Genomic DNA, 15832 nt, shown 5'->3' on the forward strand with positions numbered 1-15832 from the left:
CACATACAAATACTTAGGGGTCAATTTTGACTCTAGGGGTAACTTTGGTAAACAGCGTAATGAGATATCAGCGAAAGCTGTGCACCTGCAGGTGACCCTCTCCAAGCTCTCAAAAAATTTGTCTGGCCCTAGTTTATCACCTTTACTAGAAGTTATGAGAGCAAAAATCGGTCCAACCCTGTCATATGGCATTGAGATCTTCAGGGGTATTTTAAACATCAACCAAACCAACATGTGACCAAAATCTATAAAAAGTCCTTCATTTGCCCAAAAATGCTTCCGCTGCCCAGATCAGACTAGAACTGGGCTTATTAAATTATGAAGTCTCTAATATTGGCACGTATCTAATCTTTTGCCACAAACTTAGACAAGCAGATATAGGCTCATTAGAGTCACTAGTTTGGCTAGACATCACCGAGAAAAATTCAGGGGGCTCGTATGGTCGCCTTTTTAAGGACTCCATCCGAGAAATGTCTGCGGGCGACCTATGGGCTCTCAATCCCAGTACGACAGTTTTCAAAAACACTATTAAGAAATGTGTCAGAACGAGCTCCCTAATTACTGATAAAGCCCATTTTGCCAAAAGGAGACACGCATGGGCAATTATGAATTCTTACGGGCGGCTATCTCCTGCCACCTACCTGTCCTGCACCTACCCCCTGTACCTAAAAATTAGCTTTATGGCTATCAGACTGGTTGATTGGCAATTCCTAAAAGATTTGCCCTGCTGGCGTCGCACATCAGAAGTTTTATGGTACAGAGGGTGCGGCAAGACGGCTGAAACCCTGGAGCAAGTGGTTTGTCTTTGCCCTGCCCTCATGTCACAGCGCAGACGCAAACTGAAAACGGAGTGGAACAGGTTGGGTATTCGGACCTGCAGACAAGCAATCATTGCAGCTCTAAGCCCTGAAAATACAGCTTTAAATATAGGCCTTACAACCTGTATACGCTTTGCATACTGCAACTTAACGCACGCTTCTCCCTTAATAGCAATAGTTTAAATTAAATTGCACTCTATTTTTAAGTTGCTAAAACTGCTCTCTTTTTATTTGACTGCACTTTATCATAACCTGCTGCTATCGAACTGTCGCTGCTATTTTTATCTGATCTCATTTTTATTAAAACCCGTAGTCATTTGCCAAATATTAGACTGTTTTTATAAGCCCAATATTGTTAATTGATAGTACCACAAATATCTTACGTTTTAAATCCCTGTTTAATGTTATGCTGAGTTTGTTTTTCTATTCACTTAAATGTAATAAGATGCCGCATAGCACAATTTGGAAGATTTGCTTTTAACCATTGTTGTTCAATTGATTTTTGTTTTCCCCGACTTTATAATGTGTACTGTTGTTGGTGCTCTCTTTAAGGATATTATTTTATATCTAAATAAAGATTATTATTATTATTATTATTATTGTACGAGTGTGTGTTTCATATGTAAGAAAACATTGCATGATATGGACGGGGTAGGAAAAGAACTCACCGGGTCTTCGATAATTGAAGGACTCCAAGGTGGTTGCCAAAGGGGCCTATAGGTCAGAGGCACCAAAGGGGTCATCCATCTGGAAGCCAAGGGTGGAATAAATCCGGTATCTAGGTAAATAGCGGAGGAAGAGGTGTAAGTGTCTTTTGTGATTACCTATTTGTGATCCGGTAAAAATTGCAAATTGGTAATCGCAAAATTAGATTTTGTTACACGTGGCCGATAGTTCTATAAATATAGAATATTGACTCTTTTTAACTGTGTGTTACACTGCTTTCTGGAACTACTAATCATTATCTGTTACGAGCCAGCACAAGGCCAGGCAATCTGCACAATCCAGGTTTTGTGTGGGTGTGAACATTTCATTTGTCAGACCCTGATGCCAGACTTGTGCTTTCAAATACTGCATAGAAAAAGAAGAAACAGTCAACTGACTATCAGGCTCAACGGCTGAAGGATTTGACAGAAACTTGAAACAGAAAGATTTTGAAATCAAGCACAGGGAGTGACAGCATGGACGTTGATTCGCAAAAAATCAGGGTTAGAGGTCATAGGGTATGTAACATCACATACCTTGTGACACAAAGTACATGGCAAAGATTATCCCTGGCCCTGTCCTTAGCCCATCAACCATCTCCAGTTTAATGATGAGGGGTTCTGGGAAGGGTAAAGTATTGGAACCCACACAGTAAACAGGGCTCTTGAAGCCCTGTTGACATTCTTTTTTGTCGCTTGCTGCATGAGCCCTTGCAGTCAGCAACATAAGTGCCAAGAGGAACAAAAGGAAAACCAGAAGTAGCAGCTCTTCACCCTTATAAAGGATAGGATAGCATAGGATAGTAGCTTCTAAAGCGCTTGAATGCCGAGGCGTCTTGGCGCTGAGTGTGTGAGCAGGGAAGAGCTATGCTGTAGGCTCAGTGGGTTTGTTTTAGATTTTGTTACACGTGGCCGATAGTTCTATAAATATAAAATATTGACTCTTTTTAACTGTGTGTTACACTGCTTTCTGGAACTACTAATCATTATCTGTTACGAGCCAGCACAAGGCCAGGCAATCTGCACAATCCAGGTTTTGTGTGGGTGTGAACATTTCATTTGTCAGACCCTGATGCCAGACTTGTGCTTTCAAATACTGCATAGAAAAAGAAGAAACAGTCAACTGACTATCAGGCTCAACGGCTGAAGGATTTGACAGAAACTTGAAACAGAAAGATTTTGAAATCAAGCACAGGGAGTGACAGCATGGACGTTGATTCGCAAAAAATCAGGGTTAGAGGTCATAGGGTATGTAACATCACATACCTTGTGACACAAAGTACATGGCAAAGATTATCCCTGGCCCTGTCCTTAGCCCATCAACCATCTCCAGTTTAATGATGAGGGGTTCTGGGAAGGGTAAAGTATTGGAACCCACACAGTAAACAGGGCTCTTGAAGCCCTGTTGACATTCTTTTTTGTCGCTTGCTGCATGAGCCCTTGCAGTCAGCAACATAAGTGCCAAGAGGAACAAAAGGAAAACCAGAAGTAGCAGCTCTTCACCCTTATAAAGGATAGGATAGCATAGGATAGTAGCTTCTAAAGCGCTTGAATGCCGAGGCGTCTTGGCGCTGAGTGTGTGAGCAGGGAAGAGCTATGCTGTAGGCTCAGTGGGTTTGTTTACCAGGAAACAGCCAGCTCTTCAACTATTTTCTGAAAAGCATCCGACTGGTTTGAAGTTGCAAGCAAGTCGAAATTCGGTTCCAGAGCTTTGCAGCGCAGTACGATAAGCTCCGGCCACCCCACTTAGCTCTTCGTATTTTCGGGATGTTAACAAGGCCCAAGCTCGCAGATCTGAGGGTTCTGGAGGGAGAGTACCACCAGAACAGCCTCCATATCTCAGCTGGCCCGCCTCCGTAAAGAGCCTTGTGTACCATACAGAGGGCCTTGATTTCAACTCATTGCTGAACAGGGAGCTAGTGAAGTGACCTTATGGCTGCTGAGGTGGGGTGACCCTTTGGTATGTTCAGCATTAGTCGAGCCTCCATATTTTGCAGATACTGAAGTTTGGTTTTCTGCGACTTGTCAATACCCATAAAGAAGGCATTGCAATAGTCTAGTTTTGAGAGGAAGAGCCCTGCTACAACCGTTTTTTGAAGCTCCTGTGAGATAAATTGTAAGATCTTACGAAGACTTTTCAATAAGTAGAAACAGGAGGAGGTTAGCAGGTTTACCTGTGTTGAAAAGTTGAGTTGATTGTCAAAGATCACACCAAGGCTCCTAACCTTGGTGGTGGGGGAGGGGTAATCGCCTGCCTGTATAGGCCACCAGGTTGTATTCCAAAGTAAGGGACCTTTCCCAAACTCCAGTACCTCGGTTTTCTCCATGTTAATTCGAAGAAAAATTTGGCTCATCCAGCTCTTAATATCTGCCAGTCAGGCGTGGAACCTGTTGGCCACGATCAGTGGTTGTTCTGCGACAGATATTATGAGCTGTGAGTCATCGGCACAAGAGACCAATGAGAAGCTGTGCATTCTAACAAGTTTGGCCAGACGGGTGACAGGGAGCTAGAAGGTGTCGGACCGCATGTTGACCCAGACTATATTCTGCTCCCTGGCTGTTAGGACAGGGGTTAACTGAGCACTGATATGGTGAGATGTTAAATGCATAATTGATGGCGGGTAAGGGTCATTAGGGGAGCCCGACTTTATAGATAGAATGAGATTATTAACCTCTTTCTGGGAGAGTGACCGAAAACTGACTAACTGAGCAGGCCCAGTTTTATTCTCCTGCATTGTGCTGATAATGCTAAGCTCGCCAGCTTGGGTGTTGAGGAGGTCATTATAGATCAAGTGAACCTTGCTTTGAAAGAAAATAGCCATTTTATTGCTGAAAGCTTGGTCTGGTCGAAACTGATTGTTCTGGGTGGGTTTGGCTAACAATTGGATGGAATTGGATGGATTTGAACAGCTCGCTCGTGGAGTTACTGGCGACTTCAATATTTGTGGTGAAATAGACCCGTTTTGCTACGATAATGGCCTCCTTGTATTTTTCTAGAGTTAGGTTATAGGCCTCTTTGTGCTACTTGCTGTAATCTGACCTCCACACACGTTCACTTCTTCTACAGTCTATTTTTATCCGTTTATGATCAGGCCTGTACCAGGGTGCGGTAGGCGCCGATCTTTTAACTGAGATAGTGATTTCAGGTACAACACAGTTAACAGCAGTGCAAATCCAGTTATCGAAGTGGCGCGCTGCTTCATTGTTGTCTGCAAGCAGTGTGGGTGTGAAAAATAAATGCAAACTTGGTGAACATTATCGGCGCCATCTTGCCCCTTTTCCAAGCCCATTCGTGCGCGTAAGCGGCAGCCATTTTGAGCACCATGGCCTCCCTGCCCCTCGCTGATAGCCAGCGCGTCTCTCTCTCTCTCTCTCTCTCTCTCTCTCTCTCTCTCTCTCTCTCTCTCTCTCTCTCTCTCTCTCTTAACCTCGCAAGCATTCCCCCGCACGCTGACAACCCCCGCTCTCTCATGCCTTGGGTCATAAACCCCTCTCCAGCGCAGCTTCACCACGGAACCCTATCCTGTTCCCAGCGCGACACCTCCCCTCATTCCTTTCATGGCCTCAAACCCTTTTGATGCAAACCCCCTTTTCCTGTGTCCCCGTTTGTCTTCCTTGTTCCCAGGCCGCCACCTGGCCCTGCGGATACTGTTTATTACCCCGTACAGTAGGAAGCTTCCCCTCCCCATCAAAAGATCCCCGAACCGATCAAAGCCCCCACCCCATGAGATCCGATCAAACCCCATGCATTCCGTGAATCGGCGGAATGCCCTGCTGTGCGACAACCATCACCTGTTGTGACCGGGGTGAAGAATCCAACTGTAAATGTATGTGGGAACGGGTCTGAAGGGGAGATTCCAAGGATGTTCTTTCAAGTACTAAAGTATTGCGAGAATGTGTTATGTGCAATAAAGGTCATAAACCCTAGTATAAGAGGCCAGGCCTCAGAGATGTGGTTAGAGCACCTCGTGACGATACTTGCTGTCTGAATTGATGTGTTCTCCTCCGGAGAGAATAAAATCCTCGTTTCCTGCCTTCCAGTCTCCAGCGCCTGCTTCTTCATTGATTAATATTGGTGGGTCATAGAGGCGATACCGCCGGGCAACATAAAAGGGTCTTTGGTTACCGGTTGTCTTTGGAACCCTTTTTAACAATTGGCGTCCCAAACGTGGGGCCCATCAGCGACTCGTGGATCCAGTGGGAGAGGTCCTGACGACAGAGTGAACGACTGCAACGATCGGAAGGTACCCTGTCCGATAGACCCTCGTCTGACAGCCGATCATCCGAACTTCACTGGTTCCGAACAGACCTCTCTCGAGTGATCTGCGGTCCTGACTGGGAACCATCAGGAGTGCCACGAGAAGTACGAAGAGAAGAGGACGATCGGGCGCTGGATTCGGAAGACGAGAAACTGTCCATGCGGTCCGGGTAAGGTCGTGTAAACACGACGAATTGCGAAAGTGATAGATAGTTGAAAGTGATCGATAATTGTTGAGAAAATACTAGTATTACTTTGTGTTAATTTATTGGAGATTCACTGTCTACAAACGGAGAAACAACAGGCTCTCCCTTTATAAACAGCGAAGGATAGGTACGCACCCGTTGGACCTATCTTTCTCCCCCACTGAACAATTGCCCCTTCCCCCATTGATTAACTGTTATAGATTGTTTTCTGGAGATTCTCTGTCTGCAAACAGGGAAAAATAGGTCCCCTCTTTGCAGATAGTGAAAGGGTAGGTGACGCGAACTTTTGCGAGCCTACTTATTCTCCCCATTGACCATATTGATTTTTTATTTTTGACCTAACATTGATTGATTGCTCAGAATTGGTTCATGAGGTATTCACTACGTGCAAACAACGTAGAATAGAAATATTCTGTCTAGTCTTTGCGCGCAGTGATAAGATAGGTAGTGCTGACTATTATCCCATTGTGATCCGTCATGCCTGTCTTCTCCCCACTGGTTAGTAGCCTGTTTTACCCGGACCGCTTATTAGAGATGAACCATCCGGCTCCGCTGGAAGGCACCCCTAATAAGGACATGTTCATGAAGCATGGATTAATTGCTATAGCCTATAGTGAGCTGTGGCATAAATATACGAAAAAGGATCGAGAAAGACAGTGGCCACTGAGAGGATCCTTTGATCTTGACAAAATAGAAACGGTAGAAATAGCCCTTCGTAGGAATGAAACAACACCTATTATGCTCGATAGTCTCGGCATGTGGCGCAAAGAAGCTGCACGACGAAGGGAAGGCGACGAATTTAGAAAAGGTGTAGGGACACGACAGACAACCCTCCAAACGTCTGGTAGGCAAAGGGAAGGGCCAGCGATGGCACAGTCCCGAGGAGTAGACATAAAAAGCGAACGGTGTAAAGGGATGTGCCGACAAGCCAACCCCGGAACACAACGACCCGAAGGTAATCCCCCGACATTACGCACAGGACGGACAGATGTAAAACAAAACCAATGTGCTTTCTGTAAATGTCTTGGACACTGGAAAGCCCAATGCCCGACTCTGCAAAGCATAGGTAAGAATGAAGGGTTGACAGAAAGGACGGACCGACAGAAAGGAAAAGGACGTGAGATAAAAACCAATCAGACTAGTGCAGACAGAACAGACAGGACCACCCCGTTTGATTATGCTCGGTGGCACAGATTTCGTCAGACCAATTTTAACGACATGTTAGAGTTCTGGGACTGATTGCTCTCTGTTGCTCCCCCACTCTGAAAAACAAACACAACTGCAGGTCAGTGTAAACAACCCCCCGTTAGAGAAAAGACTCAAGGAAGCCAAGCGTCTATTATATAACTTAGGATTTAATTACGGTAAAACACACAACCAACAGTAAATAGAATAACTAGTAGAACTCTCTAAAAAAAACAAACTTTACTAATAGGAAAAATACAAAACATATTATGCTCACTCCGGAAGTCTTCCAATGTAACAGTTTGATGGTACCGCCCATCCGAAACACATAGCACGTGTGGGGCGGGGCCTGCCAGCAACCATGGGCCAAAAAGAGAACGCTGGCGAGAAGGTACTGGAGACTCCACACAGCAGGCAATGAAATGGTCTTCCCATACTGCCCTTCCAGGGATGGCGTCCCCCGGACCGCGAGTAGGGAGGGGGCGGATGAAAATGACCCCCTCCCTTGTATCTCCTGGTCCGGCCATCACGAATTCCTCCATCGAACGGATGCAGGGTGGGCAGGGAGGAAGAGGCGACGCGGACGAGCCTCTTCCACCTCCACAGGTAGGAGGCTTCCCTGCCCTGGCCCGACGCCGATGTCCTCCAGCCGGACGACGGCCATATTTCCGCAACACAGGACACACAATGCCCGACTCGTATATTTTCTCAGTACAGGATATACAAGACCCGGCTGGTATACTTGCGTAGTACAGGACACACAATGTCCGACGGGCATATTTACGGAGCACCGGATGTACAGTGGTCCCCCAAGAGTCGGAATCAGGGGTGTAGGGTGGTCATCATGTGCGCCCCTGATTCCAAGGGACGGTGTAGGATGCGCCGGGAGAGGGAAACAGCACGGGTGAGCCTCCCTCACCTCCCCAGGCGAAGCCTCCACTGCTGCACCCTGGCGCCCCGAACCAAAATGTCCTGCTCCAGCAGCATGATGCTCTATCTTTCGCCATCACAAGAAGTTTCTTCCACTCCTGATGGATACGGCAAAGGTGGCTGCCACAGGGTCTCAAAATGGCGTCTGGGCCCTCGAAAGGCGGGTCTAGGCCGCTGGAGTAACTTTGTCCGAAATTGCAACTCGGGCACTTGCCCACCTGGGCGCAAGCCCCCACCATCGACAAACATCCCCTCGACTTTGAAGATTCTACCAAAGTCCCAAGAGCCCTCGGCCCCTTCAGGCTTCCGGTGAGGAACAGTTGCATTGATCTCAAATGAAATAACCACGGCACAGCAACAAGATGGCGGTGCTCTCGTGTCTGCATCAGCTTCCGTCTGAACCACCCAGGAACATTATGGGCTAACGAACTCGAGCAAGTTCCGGCTGAACATCAACATGACCCGGTAAGAGAGACTCTACCCCCTCCCTCTCTTGATTGACGGTCCACACCACCAGCCCCTTTGTTAGCACAGTTTTCTTTTGGACTGCCGAAAGGGACTCTGGTCCAACCGCCAATTGTCGGGGATATTTTGCCCCTGATGCTACTTCCGGACTAAACCGGCCTCGCCCAAAATGGCGCTGGTATCAATGGAAACTAACGGATGCCTCGTGGTGTTCCTTAGCTATGAAACTTGATGTACTAAGATATATATATATATATATGAACCATTGCGCACTCGATGTTAAAGGGAGGAGGGTTCACTTGGCGAACATTTAAGAAGGGTTCCGTAAAATGTTGATTTCAATGAACAATTTATTTTTGATATTTGTTGTAACTGATACATAACGTCGCTCATGATGCACACCCGCGGTTTACATCTAGGAAATGTGATTACAATGAGCTTGACTGTGTTTCCATTTATGAACTGAAATGCCCCTGATTCCTTCGTCACGCAATGAAATGTTTTTGGTTACTTGCAAATAATTAATTAGACCATTTTTACATGTTCTTGTGCTACAAAATAACCCCCTACTGTATGTGCTTCCATTGACGACATGTCAGGCCAAAATATGAATTGCGCTCTTGCATTCTACGTACTGAATAATTCTACAAATAAAGGTCTTAAAAAGCTATGGATAGGCATCGCCTACTTTTGTAAATGCGGGTATCGGTGGGAGGGTTTTTCTGTGCGCAACTGTTCTGCTCTTTTTTTAAGGTTATCCGAGAAAATGGTTGTTCGGCCCTGGGTTGATGGTCGAATCAAAGGTATGATACGCTGCCTCCAAGATATGCGACTAAGCTCAGGAACTGACGTATGAAGAAGGACCTCGACTTCTGAGAATGGGTAAAGTAAAACGGTGTGATCGATAAAATATTATAAAGATATGGTGGTCGAAGGTACTAAGGTACAGGGTTGAACGAAGAACTGATATGCCTTAGAACATCACAGCTTTGGGAATGATTTAGGGATCCCGATGGCCGGATACATCTACAAAACCGGGTACCTCACGCTAGGCACCTCTGATTCCTCTTTTTAGCGTTTTCACTACACGCGATCCTTAATGCCATCCTCGAACCTCCCCATGAACCACCTATCACATTGCCTGCCCCCATGACTCTAGGAAACCAAAACCCTAAGGGATTATATCCCGAAGAGATAAGTACGAGTATGTGGTAAGTAAAGAACTTTCGTGCCCATACATTTGATGTGTTCGAATGTTGTCCCCCTACCTCCCCCTTTTTCCCCCCTTTTTTCCCTCTGCAGGTTACATTAGAATCCCGATTAGAGTATCATAAGGGATCTGGAACCACGTCACGCCCGATGCATGAAGACGGACTAGCGCTGCAAAACGGCACAACAAGGACGCTCTACCCAATACACGACCTTTTTACCTGATCTAATGCTTTTCTGTCCCAAAACTGCATGCTTTCTACATCCTAACACAGACCCGAAACGTCTAAACGTTAGGTCACGCACTGAATAGCCCAAACAATACACGGTCATTCCCCATGTCACACGTGTACTGTTTGGCCTATTGTCTGTCTCTCTTTCTCTCTCTCTCTCTCTCTCTTACTCTCTCTCTCTCTCTCTCTCTCTCTCTCTCTCTCTCACTCTTTCACCCCTCCACACTTTCCCTCTTCCTAGCGACTAGCACCTAATTGGCGAACCTGGTGCACCTCCTGATTGGCCCCAAATACCACAAGTATTTGCACAAATTTGTCCTAAATAAAATTGTATCGGTACCACGTTACTACCTCTCCTTTTCTACTAAAATATGGATGAAATTTAAATTGACCGATAAGAAAGGGACAGGTAAGACGACTAAGGTTCCCTAAATTTGACCCACTCTGAGGGAACTATTTGTCAGTGGCTTCTATGATAAAATGTGTCTGTGGTAATGCGACCATCCCCATTGAAAATTGTCTCCGTACCCCAAGCTGTAAGAAATGATCGAGACATCCCCATCTACCCAAAATGCCCCCAGTTTGGTATCAGCTGCCCTGAACGAGAACTTGAAAAACGCCCCTTGCTCCGATTCGCTGTGTTCTTAATCGTTTTTCATAAGATCCCACCTTCCCCGAGGATAAGTTTAATAATTATCGCAAACCACCCCCCCCCCGAGTTTTTGTAGTAACCGGGTTGCGAGGATTTATATAGAAAGTTAGAAAGATGTATGCAAAGTTAAAAATTAGATCGAAAATCGAAAGACCTTGTTGCTGTAAGCCTTGCTGAAAATAAGATGTTTTGATGTAATGAAGACTTGTTTAGCCTATATTCATCCCTCAGAAGGGTGCCTATCAGACTATGGTGAATAGCACGTTGCACTTTTTGTAAAATACAAGGCCCTGAAGACCAGCCTAGCCTTGCAAGACTCGTGCTAGGGAAATGGGTCTCTGCCAGAAGAGCTGACATCTACTATAATAGACATATGACAAATGAATGTAATAATTATCAAAGCGTCAAAGAATTAGCCAACAAAAGGAAGTTGTAAGGAATCCAGCAAATCCATCATCAATTGTTTATACGTTAGCCGCAAAAATCTCAAATGTAGCGAGTGCTTACCCCAGTTGCTTGGTGTTGGGAGAGAAAATAGATTTATGTAACTACCTTTTTCTGCAAAATCTCTAAAGACTGTCTTTTCAACACTCATTTAAGGGTATCACTGTCGGAGGAGAAAGAGACCGGATGTGGGAGCACGCGGCCTGACTGCGGATTGTGGAAACATCAGCGACGGAGGCCGAGGCGAGACCACAGCAGTAAGGAGTCGCAGGACGGGGCACTGTTTCAAACAAAGCTAAGGAAAAGGGCTGACCTGAAGCCCCTGCTCTATGATCAACGTGTGCCAAAAAGTCCCCGCTCTCTGAACATGGTTACGGACCCGCCTGTCGCAAACCCTCCGTCCCCCTGATCTGTTCCCGACTTGGCCTTGCTCCATCCCCTCCTCCTCCGACCTACCATAAGGACTGTTCACACCCGCACCTTTCCACCCGAACTCCCAAGTTCCTCCAAATCCTACTGAGCTACCCAGAGAAGAGTACTCCCTGCGTCAGAAGGGAGGGAGCTCCGACTAAGTAGACCACGAACTATGTTAATCTTAGAACGGTGACCTAGAACTCCACCAAGGGTCGCCCCCGAAGAAAAGATAAACAAAGTCTGTGGTTCTGCCCGCTACCAAGCACCCTGAAGATGATGGAAGCAACAGGAAATGCCCACCACAGAGACTCAAGAAACGAACAGATCTCACAATTCTGGAACAATTGCACTTTCCATTGCAAAATCTATGCTCTGCATTACGGAAGAAGATGCACCTGCTCCAAAACCGTAACGCATTTCTCCTACGAGGTCTGGCGAAAACCAAACAGAATGCACCCCTACCCGCAGACCCCCAACGACTCAATCCACATGAACATTTCTGTTGATAGGTAATCCAGGTGCTCAACAGTGCCGACAGAAGACGACAAAGGACAACGAGAACTCTGATATTTTTACTGTATCTCCTTTCTCTCCCAATCACCATTGGACTGACTATGCACCCGCCGTATACAAAAAGGACTTACTTATATGATAACTTACCAGTTCTTATTCTATGATCTGTACCCAACGCCCTCGCTACGTAATTCTAGTCTGATATTGCATTACGATGACTTTTTCTGCAACCAACTTAACGATGAACCCGCCTACTAAATGATGAGATTTTTCAATATGATGTTTATAATGTGATGTTTACGTACAGTTCTTTCGCCTAAGTCCCCTCTCCCTTACTTATGATCGCTGCATATAGGTGTAGATAGGAAATAGGCCAGCAAGATGTCTTGGAAATGTTAAAGGGAGGACTGTGAAAAATAAATGCAAACTTGGTGAACATTATCGGCGCCATCTTGCCCCTTTTCCAAGCCCATTCGTGCGCGTAAGCGGCAGCCATTTTGAGCACCATGGCCTCCCTGCCCCTCGCTGATAGCCAGCGCGTCTCTCTCTCTCTCTCTCTCTCTCTCTCTCTCTCTCTCTCTCTCTCTCTCTCTCTCTCTCTCTCTCTCTCTTAACCTCGCAAGCATTCCCCCGCACGCTGACAACCCCCGCTCTCTCATGCCTTGGGTCATAAACCCCTCTCCAGCGCAGCTTCACCACGGAACCCTATCCTGTTCCCAGCGCGACACCTCCCCTCATTCCTTTCATGGCCTCAAACCCTTTTGATGCAAACCCCCTTTTCCTGTGTCCCCGTTTGTCTTCCTTGTTCCCAGGCCGCCACCTGGCCCTGCGGATACTGTTTATTACCCCGTACAGTAGGAAGCTTCCCCTCCCCATCAAAAGATCCCCGAACCGATCAAAGCCCCCACCCCATGAGATCCGATCAAACCCCATGCATTCCGTGAATCGGCGGAATGCCCTGCTGTGCGACAACCATCACCTGTTGTGACCGGGGTGGGGAATCCAACTGTAAATGTATGTGGGAACGGGTCTGAAGGGGAGATTCCAAGGATGTTCTTTCAAGTACTAAAGTATTGCGAGAATGTGTTATGTGCAATAAAGGTCATAAACCCTAGTATAAGAGGCCAGGCCTCAGAGATGTGGTTAGAGCACCTCGTGACGATACTTGCTGTCTGAATTGATGTGTTCTCCTCCGGAGAGAATAAAATCCTCGTTTCCTGCCTTCCAGTCTCCAGCGCCTGCTTCTTCATTGATTAATATTGGTGGGTCATAGAGGCGATACCGCCGGGCAACATAAAAGGGTCTTTGGTTACCGGTTGTCTTTGGAACCCTTTTTAACATGGGAGGGCAGCTGCTAAGAGCGTTTTCTAGATCCTTCCCCTATATCTATTTCATCGTCGGATCCTCAACGTGAAGGTCTTCCCAGGCTTGGCAAAGGGTTGTTATTTGCCCTAATGTCAAAGTAGATTGCCCTGTGGTCTGTCCAGGGTAGTGGGAACGTCTTGACCATTGAGATATCAAGATGGTTGGTAAATATGCCATCCAACGTATGGCCGGCCGAGTGTGTAGGTTCAGACACTAATTGAGTAAGCTCATGTGCGGCGAGATTGTCCAGAAGTCTGGCAGTATCAGAGTTATTGTCTAGCTGCAGGTCGTAGTAAAATTGCCTAAGATGGTGATTTAGGGAAAGTCTAGACAGGACTCTAATAGTGTCTGGAGGGCTTGCGAGAACGCTAATTTTGGGCCCGGTGGTCAGTAGACAAGAAATCCTTGAAAGGAGGACGTGTTGCCTAATTTGAAGGAAAAACGCATCAGCTCTGCTGGGAGCTCTATGATTTGGTGGACTCGCACCTTTATGTGGTCTCTGTGAACTACCGCGATTCCACCCTCTATGTTCCCCATCCTGTCTTGTCTGCTAACTGTGTACCCAGGAGGGAGGGCCGTGTTCCTGTCAGCATCTGAAGAATTATCGGTCCAGGTTTCAGTGAGAAAAACTATGTCAGGCCTGTATAAATGTAGCAGACATTATATCTGGTATTTATGCTTTGCGAGATAACGTAGATTCACTAAGATGCATTGACTGGGTCCTTGTTTGGCGCCTTTGGTCAGAGGAGCAGTGTGAGTTTTGCAAACCCAGGGAAGGTTTGTGCAGCAAGCAGAGGTATCGGTCTCTGCCTCATTTACCCCGGTCTCCACCGACCCTTTATCATCCTTGACATTGATGGAGCTCCGCATCGTGCTTAGTCTGAATTTACAATCTAAACAGGTAAACTGTTCCCTCATCTCTCCCGCTAGATAGACCTGGGGTGCACAACACTCAGCTCTCATGAGACCGAGCATTTGTTTCCTGGTAAAGACGTGCACCCCATTTTGGCCAGGGGTTCTGGCCCTGGGCCCGCTACGGGCGCAGACAGGCTTGCCTTTGGCAAGCCGGGCCGACGACGGCTGAAATGCCAGAAACCGGTCCCCGGAAGCTTGTTTCCTTCCCAGGTTCTGAGCTGGGATGGTGCAGTGAGCTAAAAAACGGTGTTGGATCTAGCCCTGATCTCTTGACTGGGTGAGAGTATTCTGCTTAATTCAGAAACTCTGTCCATCACCACCCCTTGTTGTTAAATATTTTGTCCACCCTAAGCGTGGAAGGGTATACTCAGATGTGAGTCCCTTGCTCATTGCACCATCAGGATTCAAGCAAGCCGGGCCGACGACGGCTGAAATGCCAGAAACCGGTCCCCGGAAGCTTGTTTCCTTCCCAGTGTAAGAATTGGCTTGGTAGTTTGGTTTGCCCTGTTCCCATCATGCCCTGGGACAGGAACAGACTAATTTGCATATAGCCAGGTTCTGAGCTGGGATGGTGCAGTGAGCTAAAAAACGGTGTTGGATCTAGCCCTGATCTCTTGACTGGGTGAGAGTATTCTGCTTAATTCAGAGATTCTGTCCATCACCACCCCTTGTTGCTAAATATTTTGTCCACCCTAAGCGTGGAAGGGTATACTCAGATGTGAGTCCCTTGCTCATTGCACCATCAGGATTCAAGCAAGCTGGGCCGACGACGGCTGAAATGCCAGAAACCGGTCCCCGGAAGCTTGTTTCCTTCCCAGTGTAAGAATTGGCTTGGTAGTTTGGTTTGCCCTGTTCCCATCATGCCCTGGGACAGGAACAGACTAATTTGCGTATAGCCAGGTTCTGAGCTGGGATGGTGCAATGAGCTAAAAACCGGTGTTGGATCTAGCCCTGATCTCTTGACTGGGAGAGTATTCTGCTTAATTCAGAGACTCTGCCCATCACCACCCCTTGTTGCTAAATATTTGGCACGCTGTCGGCACGGTCTCGCCAGTGTGATTTTTATAGGCGGTATGGAAAGGAAGCTGGAAAGCTGACCTCTGGAGAGGCGGGCTTGCTCTGACTGGCGGGCACCGCAGGTCGGCAGAGAGAAGCAACTAAGCCTTGGTGGCACTTCAAATCCTGAATGGTAACACACTTTAAAAACAGTTCTACAGTTTTTTTAAATTGTTAAATACCAATGTGCAAACACGCAAATTTAGCAGCAACTAAATAACAGCCATTCTGGCAGACACAAACTCTAAAACGCTGTGTCACACACTGCCGAAGAATGCTCGATCGCTTATTTAGTTGCTAATGAACAGATTTGTTCAATCAGTTTTTGATGACCAAAGTGAATATGTTTCATCTACCATTGAGAAAGTGTAAATTTTATTTACTGAAGTAAAACATTCTTCGGAAAGTATTGTCTTGGCATTTGTACAAACTATCTCTATTCTGGGCAGTCCAAGCTTTCCTGGA

At 46.6% G+C, this 15832-nt stretch overlaps 1 protein-coding gene across 2 annotated transcripts in view; it reads right to left on the reverse strand.

Annotated features, from left to right (window-relative positions):
* The window catches only part of LRRIQ1 (leucine rich repeats and IQ motif containing 1), a 1278742-nt gene that overhangs the window by 149406 nt on the left and 1113504 nt on the right, over positions 1-15832 (reverse strand). Inside the window, exon 24 of one of the 2 annotated variants that reach the window (XR_015295276.1) lies at positions 1487-1596. The exons of the other annotated variant lie outside the window; for it this stretch is intronic. The gene's annotated coding sequence lies outside the window, so the exon portion shown is untranslated. The remainder of the gene's footprint in view (positions 1-1486; positions 1597-15832) is intronic. 2 annotated transcript variants of the gene reach the window in all.

Source organism: Lissotriton vulgaris, chromosome 1_1 (genome assembly GCF_964263255.1).
Source record: "Lissotriton vulgaris chromosome 1_1, aLisVul1.2, whole genome shotgun sequence".
NCBI lineage: Eukaryota > Metazoa > Chordata > Amphibia > Caudata > Salamandridae > Lissotriton > Lissotriton vulgaris.